Below are 19,958 nucleotides of genomic sequence, written 5' to 3' on the forward strand. Positions count from 1 at the left end.
CCCCTTTTTCTTGGCCCCTGCTTGATGTCTCACCCCAAAACTTTCCATGCACAACAAAATTCTTGGGCACACTTAGGGGCATATTTATACTCTGTTTACGCCAAATGTGCCTCAATAATTTTGACACACATTCGGCGCAAACCTTGCCCCATATTTAAACTATGACGCCCAACCCTGCGGACGTCAAAAAACCTCAGTGTGCGTCATTTTTTGGATGTGGGAAACCGCCTTGCGTTAATGACATGCAAGGTAGGCGTTCCCGTCCAAAAAATGACTTTAAGGCATGTGCCTTATACTCCCGCGTCATTTTGACGCCCAGGAGGGGGCAGGCCTTAAAAAACGGCGCACAGCCTGATGTGTGCCGTTTTTTAACGCCTGGGTGAGGGCAGGCGTTAAGGGACCTGTGGGATCACCTCCATGATCTCTGACCATGGAAGCAGTCCAGAGGTGCCCTTCCCTGCCCCCAGGGACACCCCCTGCCACCCTCGTCCACCCCAGGAGGATACCCATGGATGGGGGTACCCATCCCAGGTAAGTACAGGTAAGTTGAGGTAAGTATAATTCGGGCCCCCCTACATGCCACTGTGTCCAATGACCATGCCCAGGGGACAGACGTCCCCTGGGGATGGTCATTGGGCAAGGGGGCATGACTCCTGTCTTTGCTAAAACAGGAGTCATTTCAATGGGGGTTGTGCATCAAATAATGGCGCAAGTCCGGTTTGAGCCATGATTTTTGACTCAAACCTGACTTGCTCCATTTTTTGACACACAACCCCCATTCTTCCCTATGCCGGCGCTGCCTGGCTTGAGTCTTTTTTTTTTTACTCTGACCAGCCTGCAGTGCCGGCTAACGTCAATCCTTAAATAAGGCGCCCGCATGGTGCGTAGGAATGGCGTTAGCCGGCGGTACATTATTTTACGCAAACCAGCACCGGCGCTGGTTTGCGTCAAAAAGTATAAATATGGGCCTTATTTTGTAGAATTTAGTGAAGATTCTTCAAACAGCGTGAAAGATATAGCCAAGTCAAAAAACGCTTTGTCTATGGAAGCTAGGTCCTACATATAACTACTAACTACTATAACTATCTCCTGGTGACCACCAGTAGGTAATATATATGTGTATATATATATATATATATATATATATATACACACACATGTATATATTACCTACTGGCGATCACCATGAGATAGTTATATATATGTTTTGCAGAAACGCATTGACATTTCATTGCAGGATACTGTGTACCTATTATATGATTATACGGAATAAACTCGATACAATTTAACTCCATATTGTTGAACCCATCTTCGTTCTAAGGATTGGGATTTAATCAAGGGAGAGGTGCAGCCATCGGATGGTCATTGTTCCTTCTGTTGAGGATTAATATATATGTATATATATATATATATATATATATATAGAGAGAGAGAGAGAGAGAGAGAGAGAGAGAGAGAGAGAGAGAGATATTGAAAAAAGCAAAGGTTATAGGGACGTTATACTTAGGTTCTGAATTTCCTCGTTTTTTTCAGTGAATTTCTATGTTTTAGAACACAAAGATGTAAATATAACTAGTGCCATGCAGGCCATGCATGGCAGGGATTGGCCGCAGGGCCTGGCCTATAACCTGATCCGGCGGCCAACCCTCCTGCATGTACCCAAAGTCAAACTGCACCCGACCTTCTGCCATGCGCTGAATTAGGTTGGATCAAGTGGGTGTTTTTTTTTCTTAAATTTTTCTCTGGATTGATGGATCTGCGGATCAGGGAAAAAAAAAGAATTGGGCAATTTTTAGCCATGAGGGGTCCCTAAGGGACCTCAATGTGTCCAGTGGTGTCAGGATACCTGTATCCTGGCCCTTTATGTGTTTTTGCACTCTTCTTTTCCCACCCCCAAGCTGATGCGACAAACAAAATGGAGGGTGCAACTTTTCTGTCAGGTTGTGGCCAGCTAATCAGGGACTTGCTTTTCATCAGATCCGTGGATCCAGACCCAGATCTGCAGGTCTAAATCCTATATATTTATGATTTGGGCCTTATATTACTCTAAAATTACTGAGCAGATTTACTCTAAACTACTGAAAAAGTGTAATATGCGGAACAGGATCTAGCTTCCTGCCAAATATGGTGTAATTCCATTCAGCAGTTTACTCTGTAGGTGTGTCTAAAGACCATGTGGAAAAATGAATGGGGCAAAAATATTTTGGGTCCCCCCTTTTTCTCAGCCCCCCCCTTTATGGATAACCCTGAAACTTAAAAGACAGCAGCTGAACTGACCAAAGTATATGTTTTGAAATGTTTGTGAAGTTTCGTCAAGTTGCAACAAAGTTATAAAAAACGCTCCATCTATAGAAACTAGGTCCTAACTATAACTACCTAGGTAAAAAAAAAATATATATATATATATCTCACCTAGGTAGAAAAAGTGTTTTTGGTTTTGCTAATAACTTTGGTGCTGTTTGATGAATCTCCACAATATTTTCAAAAAGACAAGGGACATCACTTCAGTTGCTGTCTGGAAAGTTTTGGGGTGATCCATGAAGCGGGGGCTGAGAAAAAGGGGAGCCCCAAAACATATTTTTCACATTCATTTTTCCATCATTTGAACAGCGATAGCGCCAAAACCACTGGATTACACCAAATTTGGCAGAAAGGTAGCTCTTGGTCCAGAGAGAGGTCTTATTGTTATTTGGTGTAAATCTGTTCAGTAGTTTTCGAGACATTAAAGCAAATTTGAATTTGTATGTATAGGAACGCAAAGGATTTGCAACCCCTTCCAATCTCATGCTGAGGTCTGATTGGCTGACAACACTTCAACAAAGAAGTATTATCCGCCATGTTGGGACTGGGCTTGAGCTGAGTCCCACAAAAAAGGTCAAAAGTAAAGAAAAGGGGCCAGGTTAGACGCACCCTGACCCTTTAGCTCTGTTGGTAGGGACCCCCAGGTCTAAAAATATATATTTTTTTTAATTTATGGTGGGAGTCACTGTGGATCCAGGGATCCTCCATCAATTTTTAAAGAAAATGAAGCACGGGCTCCCACGCTTCATCTTTTTTAAGCCCCTGGTTGGGCCAAGTCCGGGGGCATTTATATCATAATGTGGGGGGACTCCTGGCCCTGCCACCTCCCCAGGGCTTAAAACTAACATGTAGGGGAACCATGCGCCCCAGCTGCTCCGAGGACCACCACCTCCGCGGGGCTTTGATTATATATGGTGTTGGGGCCATGCACCCCCCCCTCCGACCCAGGGACCACCACCTCACCAGGGCTTTTATTTTATATGGTGTGGGGGCCACACACCCTGCTGCTGCCCCGGGGTCCACCTTCTCCCCACAGCTGTGTACAAATTCTATGTGTATGGGTCATGCACTCCCCCCGAAGCCCAAGGTTCCCCACCTCTCCAGGGCTTCAAACAATTAAACCACGGGGTGCACCTGGCCCCCCTGCAGCACCCGGGGCCACCACTTCCCACGGGCTAAACAGAAAAAAAAGAATGGGGGTCAGTTTAGGACCCCCAGTCCTGGGGGCCACCACCATGTTAGAGGGGGGCCATGGGGGCCCCTCATATACCGTCCGCCAGGCCCAAGAGCCCCCTTCAGCGACACCGTCTCCGACCTCGCAAGCACCCACACCCTCGCCTCTCCAGACTACATCCTCCTGGGAGATCTCAATTTCCACCTGGAGAACAACAATGACGCCAACACCGCATCACTGACCACCAACCTCTCCAACCTCGGACTCCGTCAACTGGTCAACACCCCCACCCACATCGCAGGACACACCCTTGACCCACTCTTCACTTCAAGCAACCACATCTCTTTCAGCCACACCTCCGAACTCCATTGGACTGACCATCACTGCGTACACTTCACCTTCAAGAAAAACACCGAACACCACCGCACCCCTCTACCGCCTCACCGCCGCTGGGGAAAAGTCACCGAAGAACAACTAGCCAGCACCCTCGCTAAAAACCCACCACCCGACCCCACCGACCCAGACTCCGCCGCCATCAACCTCCATCAATGGATCCTCAACTGCTCCAACATCCTAGCTCCACTCAAGAGACCCACCGCCAACCAAGATAAGAAAAAACCAGCCTGGTTCACAGATGAACTGACCACCTCCAAACGCACCTGCCAGAAACTCAAGAAAAAATGGATCCTCGAGCGTACACCCGACAACCTTGCCACCCTCAAGGAAGCCAACCGCAGACACCACCAACTGATCCGACTCGCCAAGTGCTCCCACTTCACAGAACGCCTCAATAACAACGCTCACGACTGCAAAGAACTCTTCTGCATCGTGAAGGAACTTTCCAACCCCAACGCCAACGTCAACGACGTCCCTCCTTCCCAGGAACTCTGCGACGAGCTCTCCACCTTCTTCTACCAGAAAATCGCAACCATCCACGACAGCTTCAACACCTCACCTCCGCCGGACCCCACCCCCAGCAACTCCTCCCACGCCTACTTCATCACCACCTGGACTCAAGTAGATGACGCCGAAACACGAAAAACCATGAACTCCATTCACTCAGGATCCCCCGCTGACCCCTGCCCACATCACGTGTTCAACAAAGCCGACGCCACCATCGCCCCCAAACTCCGCAAGATCATCAACCTCTCCTTCGACACCGCTACTTTCCCGGACAGCTGGAAGCACGCAGAAATCCAACCCCTCCTCAAGAAACCCAAGGCTGACCTCAACGATCTCAAAAACTTCCGTCCGATCTCCCTCCTCCCTTTCCCAGCGAAAGTCATCGAGAAGATCGTCAACGCACAACTCGCCCACTTCCTAGAAGACAACGCCATCCTAGACCCCTCTCAATCTGGCTCCAGATGAAACCACAGCACTGAGACCGCACTCCTCGCCGCCACAGATGACATCAGACAACAAATGGACAACGGCGAAACCTCAGCCCTGATCCTCTTAGACCTATCAACCGCTTTCGATACAGTCTGCCACCGCACCCTACTAAACCGCTTACACGAAGCCGGCATCCAAGACAAGGCCCTCAACTGGATCTCCTCCTTTCTCTCCAGCAGAACCCAGAGGGTCCGACTCTCACCTTTCCGCTCCAAAGCCACCAACCTCATCTGCGGCGTCCCCCAAGGCTCTTCACTCAGCCCAACGTTGTTCAACGTCTACATGGCCCCCCTCGCACAACTGGCCCGCCAACACAACCTCAGCATCATCTTCTACGCCGACGACACCCAACTCGTCCTCTCCCTGACCAAAGATCCTTTCACCGCCAAAACCAACCTCCACGAGGGACTGAAATCCATCGCCGAGTGGATGAGCAACAGCCGCCTGAAACTCAACACTGACAAGACGGAAGTCCTCATCCTCGGACGCACCCCCTCGGCCTGGAACGACTCCTGGTGGCCCACCGCCCTCGGCCCGCCACCCACCCCTGCCAGCCACGCACGAAACCTGGGCTTCATCCTCGACTCCGCTCTCACCATGTCCAAACAGGTCAACGCTGTCTCCTCTTCCTGTTTCAACACCCTCCGCATGCTTCGCAGGATTTTTAAGTGGATTCCAACAGGAACCAGAAAGACGGTGACCCAAGCCCTCGTCAGTAGCAGACTCGACTACGGCAACGCACTCTACACAGGCATCCCAACGAAAGACATCAAACGACTCCAACGCATCCAGAACGCAGCCGCCCGCCTGATCCTCGACGTACCGCACAGATGTCACATCTCCCCCCACCTGAAGAACCTCCACTGGCTCCCCGTGGAAAAGAGGATCACCTTTAAACTCCTCACCCACGCACACAAGGCACTCCACAACACCGGACCCACCTACCTGAACTCCAGACTCAACTTCTACGTTCCCTCACGTCAACTACGCTCTGCCAACCTCGCCCTCGCCATCATCCCCCGAATCCAGCGCAAGACCTCTGGCGGCAGATCCTTCTCCTACCTCGCCGCCAAGACCTGGAACTCTCTCCCCACCTCTCTTCGCCAGACCCAGGACCTCCTCACCTTCAGGAGACTCCTCAAGACATGGCTCTTCGAACGTTAGCAGCACCCTCCCCCCACCCCCCCTCCCCCCAGCGCCTCGAAACCCTAACGGGTACATAGCGCGCTTTATAAATCTTTTGATTGATTGATTGATTGATTCAAGGAGCTATTCATGGCCCTTGGGGCCATCACCCTGTAGTGCTTCTGTTCTTATCTCGTTTTCAGCACTTACATAACATATCAAGAATGCACTTCTAAGTTCAAAGAAGACTTTTATTGTTGTTAATTCTTCCCCAACCGCAATTTCGTAAGAGGCGAATTAGTAGATTTCAAGCACACTTTCAATGAAAACACAGTTGCAATGTACACAGCAGGTTATATTTATAAGATATTGAATGCAAAGCAAAACAAATACTTCAATGTGTGAGAAACTATTTTACAGCTTCATCTTTCTAGGGTCTGCAAGCTGATGACTCCTGTCAGCTGCGAGAAAGAGATTTATCTACCCACACGGGATGCTGGCAACTGGCGCCAAGTTCCAGCACAAAGTCAGGCAGATTCGAATCTAATTCTCTGAAGCCTGTGACATCCGTTACAAAGGTGTGCCCCCTCCTCTCAGACTCGGGAAAACTACGCAAGCCTTTGGAGACTGGCCAGATCTCCTAGACTGCTCCTCTTCCCAAGCTCAAGCAGAGAGAAAAACACTCAATGTACCCTCTCTTATCAGGTCTAGTCTACTGTGAGAAGAAAACAGCTTGGTTCATCTTGTGCAAAAACACAGCTTGGAAAAATACAGCTTGGATTCTCAACTGCAATGTCTAACTCCACGTTAAAGGCAATAGGCAGCTAACCTAGATATCAAATGCAATGTCTAATGTCATGTCAAAGCCAATAGGCAGCTGAGCTGAATACAAAATGCAAGGTCTAATATCATGTCAAAGCCAATAGGCAGCTAAACTGAATACATCATGTCAAAGCCAATAGGCAGAATACAGAATGTAATGGCTAATGCAATGTCAAAGCCCATAGGCGGCTAAACTGAATACAGAAAGTAATGGCTAATGCCATGTCAAAGCCAATAGGCGGCTCAACTGAACAAAACATACAATGTGCTACTGGTGAACATTGAGCAACTAATATGCACAGTAGTGAAACGCAAAGTCATTGGTCAAACTCCATTAATGGCATAACACACCCCCAAGGACTGGCTCCTGCTACGTCCCAGGGTGCCAACCCCCAGGACATAGCTGTTTGCTGTGACTTGGTTGCAGCTTTGACAGCGGCAGCCAAGTCACAGCAAACACTCCACTTTCTGACAGCGGGACCTGTCAAACAAGTCCTGCTATTAGAAAGCAGAGTTTTCATCTCTGTTCCCTGCACGCAGATATGAATGCAGGGAACAGAGATGAAAGCTTTGCTTCAGCAACCAGGAAGCTGCTACTTAAAGCAGCTCCTTGGTTGCTGAAGCAATAGGACTGCGGGGGAGGCCTTGAAGCTCCCCTGCGGTCCCAGATAGCCCATAAAGGGCACATTATTAAATAAAATAAAAATCTGCTCGTCCATAGTCCCAGATAGCCCATAAAGGGCTAAAAATATATATTAATAGAAAAAAATGAATAGCTCAAGTGTGAAGGTCACAGACCTTCGTCTTGAGGGTTTGAGTCCAGCTGGGGTTGTTTCCCTCCTTTGAAGTTTAAATGTTTAACACTCATACTGAAAGGTAATCTTACTATTTTTAAATGACAAATAGGTTTTTATTTTCAAACTGTGCAGAAATATCTCATTTTAAATATATCATAAATCATAGCTGTTAGAAATGGGGTCTTTGGTTGGCAGTCAGGTTACCCCCTGTCCAAGGAAGGACCCTCACTCTAGTCAGGGTAAAAGAGAATCACCCTCAGTTAACCCCTGCTTACCCCCTTCGTAGCTTAGCACAAGCAGTAGGCTTAACTTCAGAGTGCTAGGTGTAAACTATTTGTACCAACACACACAGTAATTTAATGAAAACACTACAAAATGGCACAACACAGGTTTAGAACAATAGGAAATATTTATCCAAACAAAACAATACCAAAACGACAAAAATCTACAATACACAAGTCAAGTTATCAATTAAAAAGCAAAAAGAGTCTTCAAGTAGTTTTAAACACACACTAACACTGTTAGCGTGAAAATGTACCTTGGGTGCATCAAAAATAACCCCACACGGGCGAGTGTGTGTCAAAAAGGGCTTGCGATGCGTCGATTGTGGCAACTGGTGAATGCCTGTGGTTTTGTACGTTTAAAATGTGAGCCTAACTATAATGTTCCTGTAACCTTTGTTTTTTTTAAGTGAATTTCAGTTTTTTTAAATTCTATTTTCTAACTATAATGTCCCTGTAATATTTTTTTCAGGGAATATATATATACATATATTTATATATATATATATATATATATATATAGATGTCTATAGATAGATAGATATGTGTATATATATATATATATATATATACATATATATATATACATATGTATGTATACATATGTATCTATAGATATAGGAATAACCTACTGGCGGTCACCAGTAGGTACTCGTAGTTAGGACCTAGTTTCCATAGGAAAAGTTTCATGAAATTTAAAAATCTAGTTTGCATCTGAGTTCAGCTTCTGTCGTGAAAGTTTTGGGATGATTCATTAAGCAGAGGCCGAGGAAAAAGGGGGTTCCAAAACACATTTTTCCCCATGCAATTCCCCGTAGGGATTTTAGACATGACTACAGTTAAAGTTAAAAAAAAGAAAAGGGGGCAGGTTAGGAATACCCTGACCCCCTAGGCCTGGTGGTAGGATCCCCCAGGGCCCCCACTTGGGCCAAAAAGCATAATTTTGTTAATTTCTGCAACAAAACCATGGAGGATCCGTGGATCAAGGCAAAAATGTAAAAAAGAAAAATATTTGCTGCTTCCTGTATGAGAGAGCAGTGCTGGCTCCCGCTCAAGGTTGGAAGCTGCCAGGTACCATGGGGGCTTTGGAGCTTTCTCCACGGTCCCAGAAAATACACACTGGGTGTCCTGGTTGGGGCCAGGGCTCCCACAAACAAGTGGCCGGGCCCTGGGGATGGGGTCCCTGGGGCCAATAGAGGCCTGGGCAGGGAGGCCACATAGCCCCCTCCCCTTCATTTAAATGGCCAGGTCAGGGGGATGGGATTACAGGGGCCAAAATCAGCCCAAAGAAGGGGTCCAAATGGCCTCCCTCCCCTTCTACTAATTGACAGGGCCCAAAGGGATGGGGTCCTCTGGGCCAAAATCGGCCATGGATGGGGGGCCACGTGGCCCTCTCCCATTTTACTAATTGACCATGCCCTGAGGTCCCTGGGGCCGAAATCAGCCAGGGGAGAGGGCCACTTGGCCCGCTTCCTCTTTTAGTTATTGGGTGGCCACTATGGATTGGGTCCCTGGGGCTGTAAAATTATCAGGGAGGGGGGCTGTGCGCCCCTCTCCTGAGTTGCCTAAATATGGGGGTTAGGTCACAGGTCCTGGCCGTAGACCAGGCTGTGTGGCTAACCCCCTGCCAAAGGCCGTGCCAGGTGTGGGTGCCTGCAGGGGGTTGGCTGTAGGGCCTCCTTGGGCCCCACAGACCCCATCCACGTAGCCATCATCTAAGTGGAGGTCGGCATGTAGCCCCCCTTCCCGAGCCTTAAAAGGCCAAGGGACCACATCTCCTTCAGCCAAATACAGTTAAACGTGGAAGGGTGCCAAGCCAGAAATAAGATAGATATGTTCTATAACTGGTCATGGAAGACATCAATAAGCTCAAGACAAAATTCAAAAACCACCACAAAAGAAATGTATCCCCAAAGGAATGGCAGTAACTTATAAAATTGGAGAACCAATATTTCAAATATCATCAATTCTTCTGATAATGGGAGCAACATTATTATTATGGCCAGAGAACAATGCTTATTGGAAGCACTAATACAACTTATCAAAGAGGAACATTATGAGATCTTGAAAATCAGCCCTATAAAGGAGAATGAACACAGATATCATAGTATGTTGAAGGATTGGCATGACTCTGAGTTTCTTGATTATGAGCAATACATGTATTTGAAATCAAATCATCCTTTAATTTCATCAATTTGTTTTCTAACAAGTATCCACAAAGACAAACAAAATCCACCTGTAAAACCCATTGTAAGCTCCATTGGATAACTAATGGAAAACATGTTGAGATATTTCAACCTTTTTCTATGTGAACATGTCACTACTTTACCATCCTACATCAGAGATACCAATTACTTCCTGTTTAAGATAAACAACATCCCATTGAGCACCATATATATTATGGTGATGATGGATTGTCTCTCTTCATATACATAATAAAACATAACCTTGGAATGGATTCATGTCTTTGTTTTTTTAAAGTGAGACCTATTGACTTTTTGAAACACGCTCAAATGATTATGACTATGTTACAGTATTGTTTGAATCACAATGTGTTCCTCTTTGATAACAAGAACTATTCACAAAGACAAGGGATAACTGTGGGGACTTATTTGTTCCCACATATGCAAATCTATCTATGGAATGTGGAAGGAGAAGGTCATCTGGGCAATGAACATAATTAATCCATGGCAAAAATAGTGCTGTGGGTGCGATTCATTGACAATCTGTTTGTCATTTGGGATGGTGAGGAATTGGCACAAAAGGAACACCTTGACAAATTACACAAGAATGAATTCAATATTCAAAGTATCTCCACTTGGAGTAAAGCGAATATTTTTTTGGGGATGTGACGTATGTTTAAAATGAGGAATTAAACACACAAATATGGCAGAAAGACACAGCAAGTAACTCATTATTGCATGCTAACAGTGGTCATCCAAAAGTATGAAAAAGTAGTATCCCCAACAGTCAGTTATTAAGAGAGCTCAGGATTTGTTATTTGGATTAGGACTTTGGAATCAGAAATGTTCCTCTCAAGGTTTTTCTATACAGGTTATCTGAAAAAAATCCTATAGCAGGCAGCCAACGAATATGCATGAAATAAAGAGATGAATTATTGTATGAATGAAAACAAAAAGAGAACCCCAAAGAGAAACTTAAAAAGAAACAAATAGAAGGGATTCTTAGATAGTTTTTTAATGAAATATAGCAATAAGCATCAGAGTACACAATAAAAACTTTAAAATAAACTGGCATAGCCTCCAGCATGATGAACACTTGAAAGCAAGAGTGAGTTCCCACCATAACATTATGCACTGCAAAACCAGATTATTGTGTAATATACATTTTCCTTCAACCGTTAGATAAAAAAATTGGTTGACAAAGAAATACAATGGATTCTGGAAATGTGGTAAGTGAAAAGTATGCTTGTATGGTATTGATTCGAAGGAAGACAGAAAATTTGAAGGAAAGACTTGAGACATCATGGAGAGAATTATGTGTAATTCAGAGTTTGTCATATATGTGTTGGAATTAACATGGAAACTGAAATATGTTGGGAGTACTATTAACAAGGTAAAAGCAAGGATTTTACAACATTTGAGAGCCATTAAAAATCAAGACAGGAGATACCCCATGGCAAAGGATTTCTGGGAGGTGCATAATGGCAACCCTACTTAATGAAAATATTAAGCGATAAAGCAATCAAGCCAGATCTAGGTGGTGGAATCAATGGGGTGGAATTACAATTATATGAATCAAAGATGATTACCTTGTTGGAGTCCCAAAGCCCGAAGGGAGATAATTTAGTTGCAGAGCTCCATGTTCACCTTTAAGGGTAGGTTATAAACTATCTCCAAAAAGTTCTGTTGATTGAAATAGCTGTGGATGATATTAAATCCCATTTTATTTGCAGGGAGTGGAACTAATATATGATTACATTTAATGACAACTTGACACCCAAATGTTTCTAGAAGATTGTGCAGCTATCGTATACCTCTTTTACGTGTTCTATACCCCTATAAAGTATTTTGATTACCTCCCAAGAATGGTACTCAACATGCTTACTTTCATGAGTATTTGTATAAGAAAACGTGATGGCAGTTACATGACCAGTATGACAAAATATGCACTTTGACAATTAATTTAGGAATATATACATTTAACAATTTGCACTTTGCACTTTAAAATGGAACACTTCACAGCATTTGGCCCTTTGGAAATATTTGCACTTAGAAGTACACAGCAGTTTTGGGGATTTTGTACTTTTGAAGAATTATGATTTAATTACATGAATAATAATATGCATGCATCTGAAGTATGGCTATATAGTTATTAGCCCTTTGGGATAATTGATCCTTTAATGTGTAGAAATTAAGAATGATGTGTAAGCAGAACTATATTATCTCAAATCTCTTTTAGAGCAAATGTGCACAGCCATAGGCACCTACGTATATGATGGCAATCTATTAGTGTGACTGTTTTTGCACCAACTTTTCAAGACTACGACTTTGTACCAATTGTACCTAATGTACCACAATGCAGGTAATGGACAGTACACCTTTGACAATGGCACAACTACAATGGTTGCATTTCATTTATAATGTAGTCCATTAATTAGAATTATAAGAAGAGGTAACAGGATACAATATATTAAAGATAAAGATGCTACATTAAAAAACAAAGCTATGGCCCAGCTATTGCCTATCAGGGAACAAAAATTTATATTTAATAACCCCACAGATGCTTAATTTATGTGCATTTAAAATGCATTCATATTTCTGTTTGGTATCCGTGGTGTCTCCAGATTTTGTTCTGTAAAGGCAAGTACTTCATAATGAGAGACCTCCTATTTTTTGACACAGCTTCCAGAGAGCTCTGTGGCAGAGCCCGAGCTGCCTGAATTTGTCTTTTCATGAGAAGTTGTAGTCGTTACAGTGGCTTCTTGCTGGACTTGGTGATTTGTGCCACCTCCAAACGTTTTGCCTTCACACCTCCTATTTTCTGAATTTCATTTTTGTTGGCATTAAGACCCTGTGCACTTTACCACCAATAACGCTGAAAAAAGGGTAAACGTAAAATGCACCTAATTGGCACATTTTATTTTCTTGTAAGTTCCTAGTATATTGTACTATATGTGTGCATGGTCTGTAAATTAAATGCTCCTAAAGGGCCTGCACCACGCATTGTGCCATGCACTAAAGTAGCACTTTAAAACAAGTCTCAAGCCTGCCATTGGAGCCTGTAGAAAACTACCAACTTAGCCTGGCAAAATAAAAAATGTTGTCAGGCCTAAATGTTCCTTTTTCATACATATAAGTTACCCCTAATGTAGGACCTAAACAGCCGATAGGGCATAGTGGATTGTATTTAAAAGGTAGAACATGTGTTTTACATTTACTAACAGTGAAAAAATCCCAAGTTAGTTTCTCATAACTGTGAGGCCTACTTCATCCATAGGATAACATTGAGTTACCTTATTTCAGTTAATAAGTGCTAACTTTGTAATGAGAGCAGATGGAGATATGCTGTTAAGACTCAACTGAACTATAATTTATAATCCTCTTTAATAGTAAAATTGCATTTACAACACAATTCCGATAATGTCCCTTTTAGAAAGTTGGCATTTTCTTGCCATGACCATTTGTGCCTTCTGCCAATGTCCTGGGTCACAGGAGTGTCAATGGCTCTATTGTTGGGATTTGTGTATTCCTCCCAGACAGTGACACAAAGGGGACTAGGTATGGGCAGAGTGGGCCATACTGCCAGGGTGGCCTGCGGGTTGGAGCTGAGTCCTGCTCCACTTGCACTTCAAAGAGCTTGCCTCCAGCATTCACCAAGGAACCTGATACCAGCCTTTTTTCACTGCAGACTTCTTGGAGCATTGACATGTGAACGGAGGACCTTTCCAGAACTAGATGTGAGGGTAGTATAGGAAATCCCCCCACACAAAGCTGGCACCTGGTAAAATTATTGGGCTTCCAGAGCCACTCATCAGTACACTCCAGGACATGTGAGCATTATAGAAAAAAGAATGACTGCCACCAGTAGACTGCCTTGCTGCTACTACAGAATTACCCTGCTGCTCAAGGACTGCCTTGCTCTCTGATAAGGAAGACTGGACCTCCTCCCTTCATCCCATTCTAACTTGAATGACTTCAAGGCTCTGTTGGCTTGCGTCACTTTCTCTGCAATTAAGCAGCTGAGCTGCTGCACTGGACCTATCTGGACCTGCAGTTGGACCTCTTGGAGCCCGGCTGGCATCTGCTGAAAGGCATTTCTGATCTCCAAGAGGTGCCTCCGTAGGTCCTGGATGCTTATGGGTATCAGTTGAGCTCCTCCTGAAAAGAAAGGTGAAATCATGAAGTTTTAGGTTCCTCGCTATCGTGAACAGGCCCATTCATGTCAAGACTCTGCTGTCTGCGACGACCGCCAATGCAAAGTTCGGATGAACCCAACTTCCAGTGACGACCGGCACTACCAGATCTACACTCCGCGCTACAGCAATGACAGCCCACAGTGACCGCCAAAGTGAGGTTACAGCAGTGACCATCTGTGACATGCGACCAGCTCATTGTGCTACAGTGACAGCCACCTGCACCACCTGGCCTACTCTTTAAGGTACAGCGATGACCATCCACAACGCGCTCCCTGCTCCTCTGGGCCTCCTAAACCACGCACAGTATTTTTCAAGCCACACTTTAAGAAGGTAACTTTTTCAGCAGGACTAACCTGGTCCCTGTATCCACCCTGAACTCCCTCATGGTTGGCCTGAACTTGTGACTTTCCCTCAGTCTAACACAACCAGATGACTGGGAGTGGCGCTTTCTGCTTTTAGGCTCTATATATATGTAAAACTTTGAAACTGCATATTTACAGTTCTACTGACTAGAGCTTTGTTGTCTCATTTTATTTATTAAAATCTTGGTTTGAATTTTTCATGTGTTATGTTGTCACTTTACTACTGTTAGAGGCAATGTGTATGCACTCAAAGTTAAATCTGACTGGTTTTGTGCCAAGCTACCAGAGGGTTAAACATAGGTCAAGTTAGTGACTTTTGAGGTTCACACTGACAAGGATTATGACTGTTGCTTGAGAAGGGTTTTCACCCCCTCAATCAAAACCCACTTTCTTACACTTCTAATAACGGAGTCCCTCCTTAATGTTCTGTTAGTTATGTTCCTCCTCTGACAGGATTCGATGATTAACCCTTACATGTCACTCATGTTTCAGAACATTCCGGTCTCCAGGGCCTGCACCTTTGATATCTGCACAAGATGTAAGAATTTCCTCACTTTAAGACCAGAAGCTGATTGAAAGGGAAAACTATGGAAAGGAGGTAAGGTGCAGTTAAATTTTTTGAAATTACATATAATATGCACTTTGCTAGCTCATGTTCTTTGTCTTATTAACTTTACAACACTGGGCCTACTACGGGCTAACACAAGTGAATCACATTGACATGTTACTATAGGTAACATCTGCAGTGAAAATATGTTGCAAACAGACATAAATAAGCATTGAAAAAGGCAGTAGGTCTGTTGCTGGCCCCAGAAATGTTTGCCAGGCCAATATTTGTTCTGTTTTTAATTTTTTTTGCAAACGTTGTTGAGGATGCTGTTGGGCCCTCATTAATCCAAAAAAAAACATTGGTTAAAAGAAAAATACTTTTTTGATCTCAAAAGCAAAAATTGTAATAGTAGTCCCTATCAACCAAGAAAAGTTCTATGTGTGGTATACGCTCCATGTTGAAGTGCAGGATGCCATTATTCACAGTGAAGTGAGTCAATGGCTGAAGTGGGTAGAAGTAAAATGTGAATGTACTAATAACCGACCACAGAAAGAAGATGGCTGACTGATAGTCCCCATTAAAGCTATATTATATATATCATTCGTGTAAAATGAGAGAAGGACGTAGGCTCCATTCACAGGTTTACTGAGTACAAGATTTAATTGGGTTAAATCAGTGTGCTTCAACTAAAGACTAATTGTATTGCATTTTTTGGCCTGTGGCAAAGCTTATACTCGACACAGCAGGACTGACTTGCTTATGGTGGCAAGCCAGTGATCACGGCTATAGGCCTGATCTGTTTAATATGAAATGTTGTGATGAAGACACCCCATTGATAAACCACGGCTATAGAAGATTTGCTATATAAGGAGCAATAGTATTTTTCTAACCCAGCTGTATCTTGCATACCTTTCTAATTTTATGACTGTCTGATTGGTGCCTTGTGGAAAGGCTTGCGCTCAAAACAGTAGCGCTGAGTTGGTTATGGTGACAAGTCTGCTTGGTGCACTTGAAATGGTAACACCCGATGCCAGAGGTCTGGCCTGCTTATTATGAAACTTCATGACAAAGGCAGTATATCAAGCTTAGTTATTGAGAAAATCATTTGTTAAAGTCTGTAAGCCTTTAAAATGTGGTTATCAGATTGTGTTACAAGCTATAGATAGGTACTTCTTATATGTAATCTCACAGATTATTGTAGTAGGCAAGGGTTTTTCAAATTGGCCACCAACTCTAACAAGCTATGGAGGTTTTCATTGTGATTACTCTTGTAATCCCTGTTAAGATGGGTTGTATATTGCTTTGCAAATTGTATGTTTCTCAATATTTGTCATTTTAGAACTGTATGCATAATGGTAGCTTTTATATATGCACATGAATATAGCAGTGTTGGTTAAGATGCAATGCCAATGGTAAAGGATATAGGCTTCATCAGTACATTGGGAAATGCCATGCAGATTTTATATGTTTGATCTGTTTATTATGAAACATTATATTAAAGCCAGAATTGTGAAAAGGATGTGTTAAAGACATAGGGCCTCATTATGGGGCTGGTAGTCTTCAGACCGCCATCCCCATGGTGGCTGTCAGGACCACCGCTGTTGTGGCCGTCCGCAGTCAGACCATCAGGGTTATGCCAGCACCACTAGGATTGGTGATCCATATGGCCTGGCGGTGGCGGTGGCAGTGGCGGAGATCGTAATCCACCAGGGTAGCTCTGCAGGCATCACTGCCCTTCGGATTATGACCTTGTTCTCCACCAGCCTTTTCATGGTGGTAGACTTGCAGAGAACAGGTGCAGGGAGCTACGGGGGGCCCCTGCACGCAGGGGTCTCCCTGCCCAGTACCGCTGCAATGTTCACTGTCTGCTGTGCAGGCAGTGAACATTACAAGGGTGCTGGTCCACCCTGCGTGCTACAGCATTGCTTTTGGCTCAATTACGAGCCAGAGACAATGCTGTAGCCTTTTTCCCGCTAGGCCTGCGGGCTGAATCCAAGGTTTCCACCCGCCAGCCTAACGGCAAAGTCCTAATAGGTCCAGAGGGATGGTCACTAATGTGACGGCGGCCACCCTGTCTGGAGCTTGACCGCCAAACTCATAATGAGGGCCAATAGTCTTTTCAGAATGGATTGTTATTACACAGTGCTAAAGCCTGTAGGTAGGTATTTTGTTACATGGAATCTCGCAGATTATCATAGTGGGCAAGGGTTTGGTGTTGATGGCCCACCTGAACAAACTATGGGGATAGAAGTTTTGCACTATGGTTTTGACAACTGTAATTTTTGTATTCTATGTAATTTTATGACTGCATGCCTGATGTTTGCCTTGTGGAAAAGTTTAAGCTCAGTACGGTTGGTCATGGTGACAAGCCAATGATGAAAGCTAGAGGCCTGATTGGATTACTAGGAAAAAATATTTCAGTTGTTATATGTTGGATCTGTTTGTAAATTATTACAAATGTAGTAGGCCTGACAAATTAATTTTGAAAAGCACATGTTAGGGTAAATAGGGATTAAAGGGTGGATTTGTTATTTGTATGTATTAAAGCTTACACATAGATATTCTGTTATATAAAATGTCACAGAATACCTTTGTAAGGAAGAATTTTGGTGTTGGTTACCACCTTTTACACTCCCTAGTGAGTTTTGCACTGAAATCATTCTTGTTAGAGTCCCTTTGTTACTGTCCGCCAGGATCTTGTACTAAAAAGATATTTAAATATTAGAAACATCCAATATATATCCATATAGATACTTAAAGGTCCTTTGCACCAGCTCTGTCCTGCCAGTGGTCTTTCTGAGTGTCGTTTAACTCTGCCTCCATCCATGACTGCTTAGTGCATGGGATAGTGGTTCAATCCACATCAGCATTGGCTTGCTTACCTTGTGCTTGACGAAGAAGACTATTGTGGAATTCTGTTGTCAATACTGTATTATTGTTTAACCATTCCAAGATAGCCAAAATGTTGGTTCAGAATGTGGCAGCAATGCTTGAACTTTAAAACAATGACAGTCTATTTACAATACCTCTGCAAAACAGGCAACGCTGCTATGTTTAGTTTCACTATTGCAATCATCCACTAACCTTATTTATACAGTATCTGTTTCCTTTTTGTCTATTTGTACTCTTTTAATTTACCTTGCATATATTGTTGCATTGCTAGTATTTTATTGCATTTTTATCAGGTGGTGAATGCAAGAATAAGTCATGCCTCCTCAAAGTGAGGCTGTAGCAAATAAAGCAGGAACTAGAGAAGGTAATTCAAATGCAGCTCCCAAGAAAGGCCAGTCCTTGTTTTACAGCTGTATACACATGAGTAATTAGTTTGTAATGGAGAGGCAATCTCTCAAGGCAAAGTCTGAATTTGGAACTGGAGAATTATTTATGGGAGCCATCTGGGTAGAATGAGGCGCAATTTCAAAATCAGGGACAAACATTGTGGCAAGTAAAGATGACAGGCAACGCAAGGGCGGTCTCAGATAAGAACAAGAAATCACAGCTTTTGGTAAATATGTGGCATTATATCTAACCAGAAACTCATGTCACATGAAAGAAGGGGATATCAGTGATACTGTAAATATGTTGCATGAAATTTCAGATGCTGAATTATCATTGAGCCTTTTGGGTGTATGTTCAAGTGGATATTGGACACACTGTGCACGAATCAGAGCTCAACTAGAGGAAGCCGAAAGCAACCATAACAGGGTACAAACATGGACCACACCTCTATTATAACAGCAGCTACAGGTGTCCACATTGGAGCACCAACAAGTTGACAAGATTAAGGCATCCTGTAGTTGGTGATTTACATAATTACCATACATTAGAACTACAACTTCTACAAGCATAGTTGCTTAACATATTCAGGACTTCCGGATCACTACCATCATCATTGTACAAATGTGCTAATATGATGCCCAGGGTCAAAAGTTGGTAGCCACAAAGGAGTAATGAATGTACGCTCCAGGCAGACCACTATTGCACAAGTGCATAAGGCCATCATGTGTATAACCTCTGGTGTTCTTGTTGGAATGTAGTTTCCATGCACCTCGTTCCCATACCTAAGTATACTAATTACTCCTACATATTGTCTGGCCACTGCAGTCCACAAATTATCAAGACTCTGGTGTTCTTGTCCAGAGTAATGTACTGCCCCACCCCACTCTTGACCCAGTCCGTCCTTTCCTTCCTTTGCACAATGACTAAAATCAACAGTAGTTATCAGACTAGTCAAGCTAAAAGCTGACCTTCTTCCTATCCTTTTTTCCTTAGGTAGCTCCCCTATTTTCTCTCCAGCCTCATGTCTCCCAAATATTTACATAAAAAATATATACATACATATATACCTACAAAGTGGGAATCTCTGTTGTTGTGGTCCAAAATCAAAACAACAACAAGACCAAACACAGAAAAATAGATAATATTTATCTGAGTAAAACAAGGCCAAAACACAAAAAGGGGGAAAAGAAAAGAGAAAGCAGTGACAAAAAAGTAAGGAAAAGGCACTCAAACAACGGGGAGAAAAGCAAGGAGAAAGCAGTGAAGATAAGGAAAAAGCGAGGAGCAGGCACAAATAATATGGGAGAAAAAGCAAGGAGAAAGCACTGAAAATGAGAGAAAAGCAAGGAATAGGCACACAAAAAACAGGAGAAGGCACACAATGCAAAAACAAGGAGAAAGCAGTAAAACCTTGGGAAAAGTAAGGAGAAGGCACTAAAAAAAAAGGTTGCAAAAGCAAGGAGAAAGCAGTGAAAATTACGGAAAAGCAAGGAGAG

The 19,958-nt window shown here is 43.5% G+C and overlaps 1 protein-coding gene across 11 annotated transcripts in view; it reads left to right on the forward strand.

Annotated features, from left to right (window-relative positions):
- DLGAP1 (DLG associated protein 1) overlaps positions 1–19,958 on the forward strand; it is a 2,415,981-nt gene that overhangs the window by 1,067,654 nt on the left and 1,328,369 nt on the right. For all 11 annotated transcript variants that reach the window (XM_069219941.1, XM_069219948.1, XM_069219940.1 and 8 more), the window contains one exon: positions 15,126–15,231. The gene's annotated coding sequence lies outside the window, so the exon portion shown is untranslated. The remainder of the gene's footprint in view (positions 1–15,125; positions 15,232–19,958) is intronic.

The sequence above is a fragment of the Pleurodeles waltl genome, chromosome 2_2 (genome assembly GCF_031143425.1).
Source record: "Pleurodeles waltl isolate 20211129_DDA chromosome 2_2, aPleWal1.hap1.20221129, whole genome shotgun sequence".
Classification (NCBI taxonomy): domain Eukaryota; kingdom Metazoa; phylum Chordata; class Amphibia; order Caudata; family Salamandridae; genus Pleurodeles; species Pleurodeles waltl.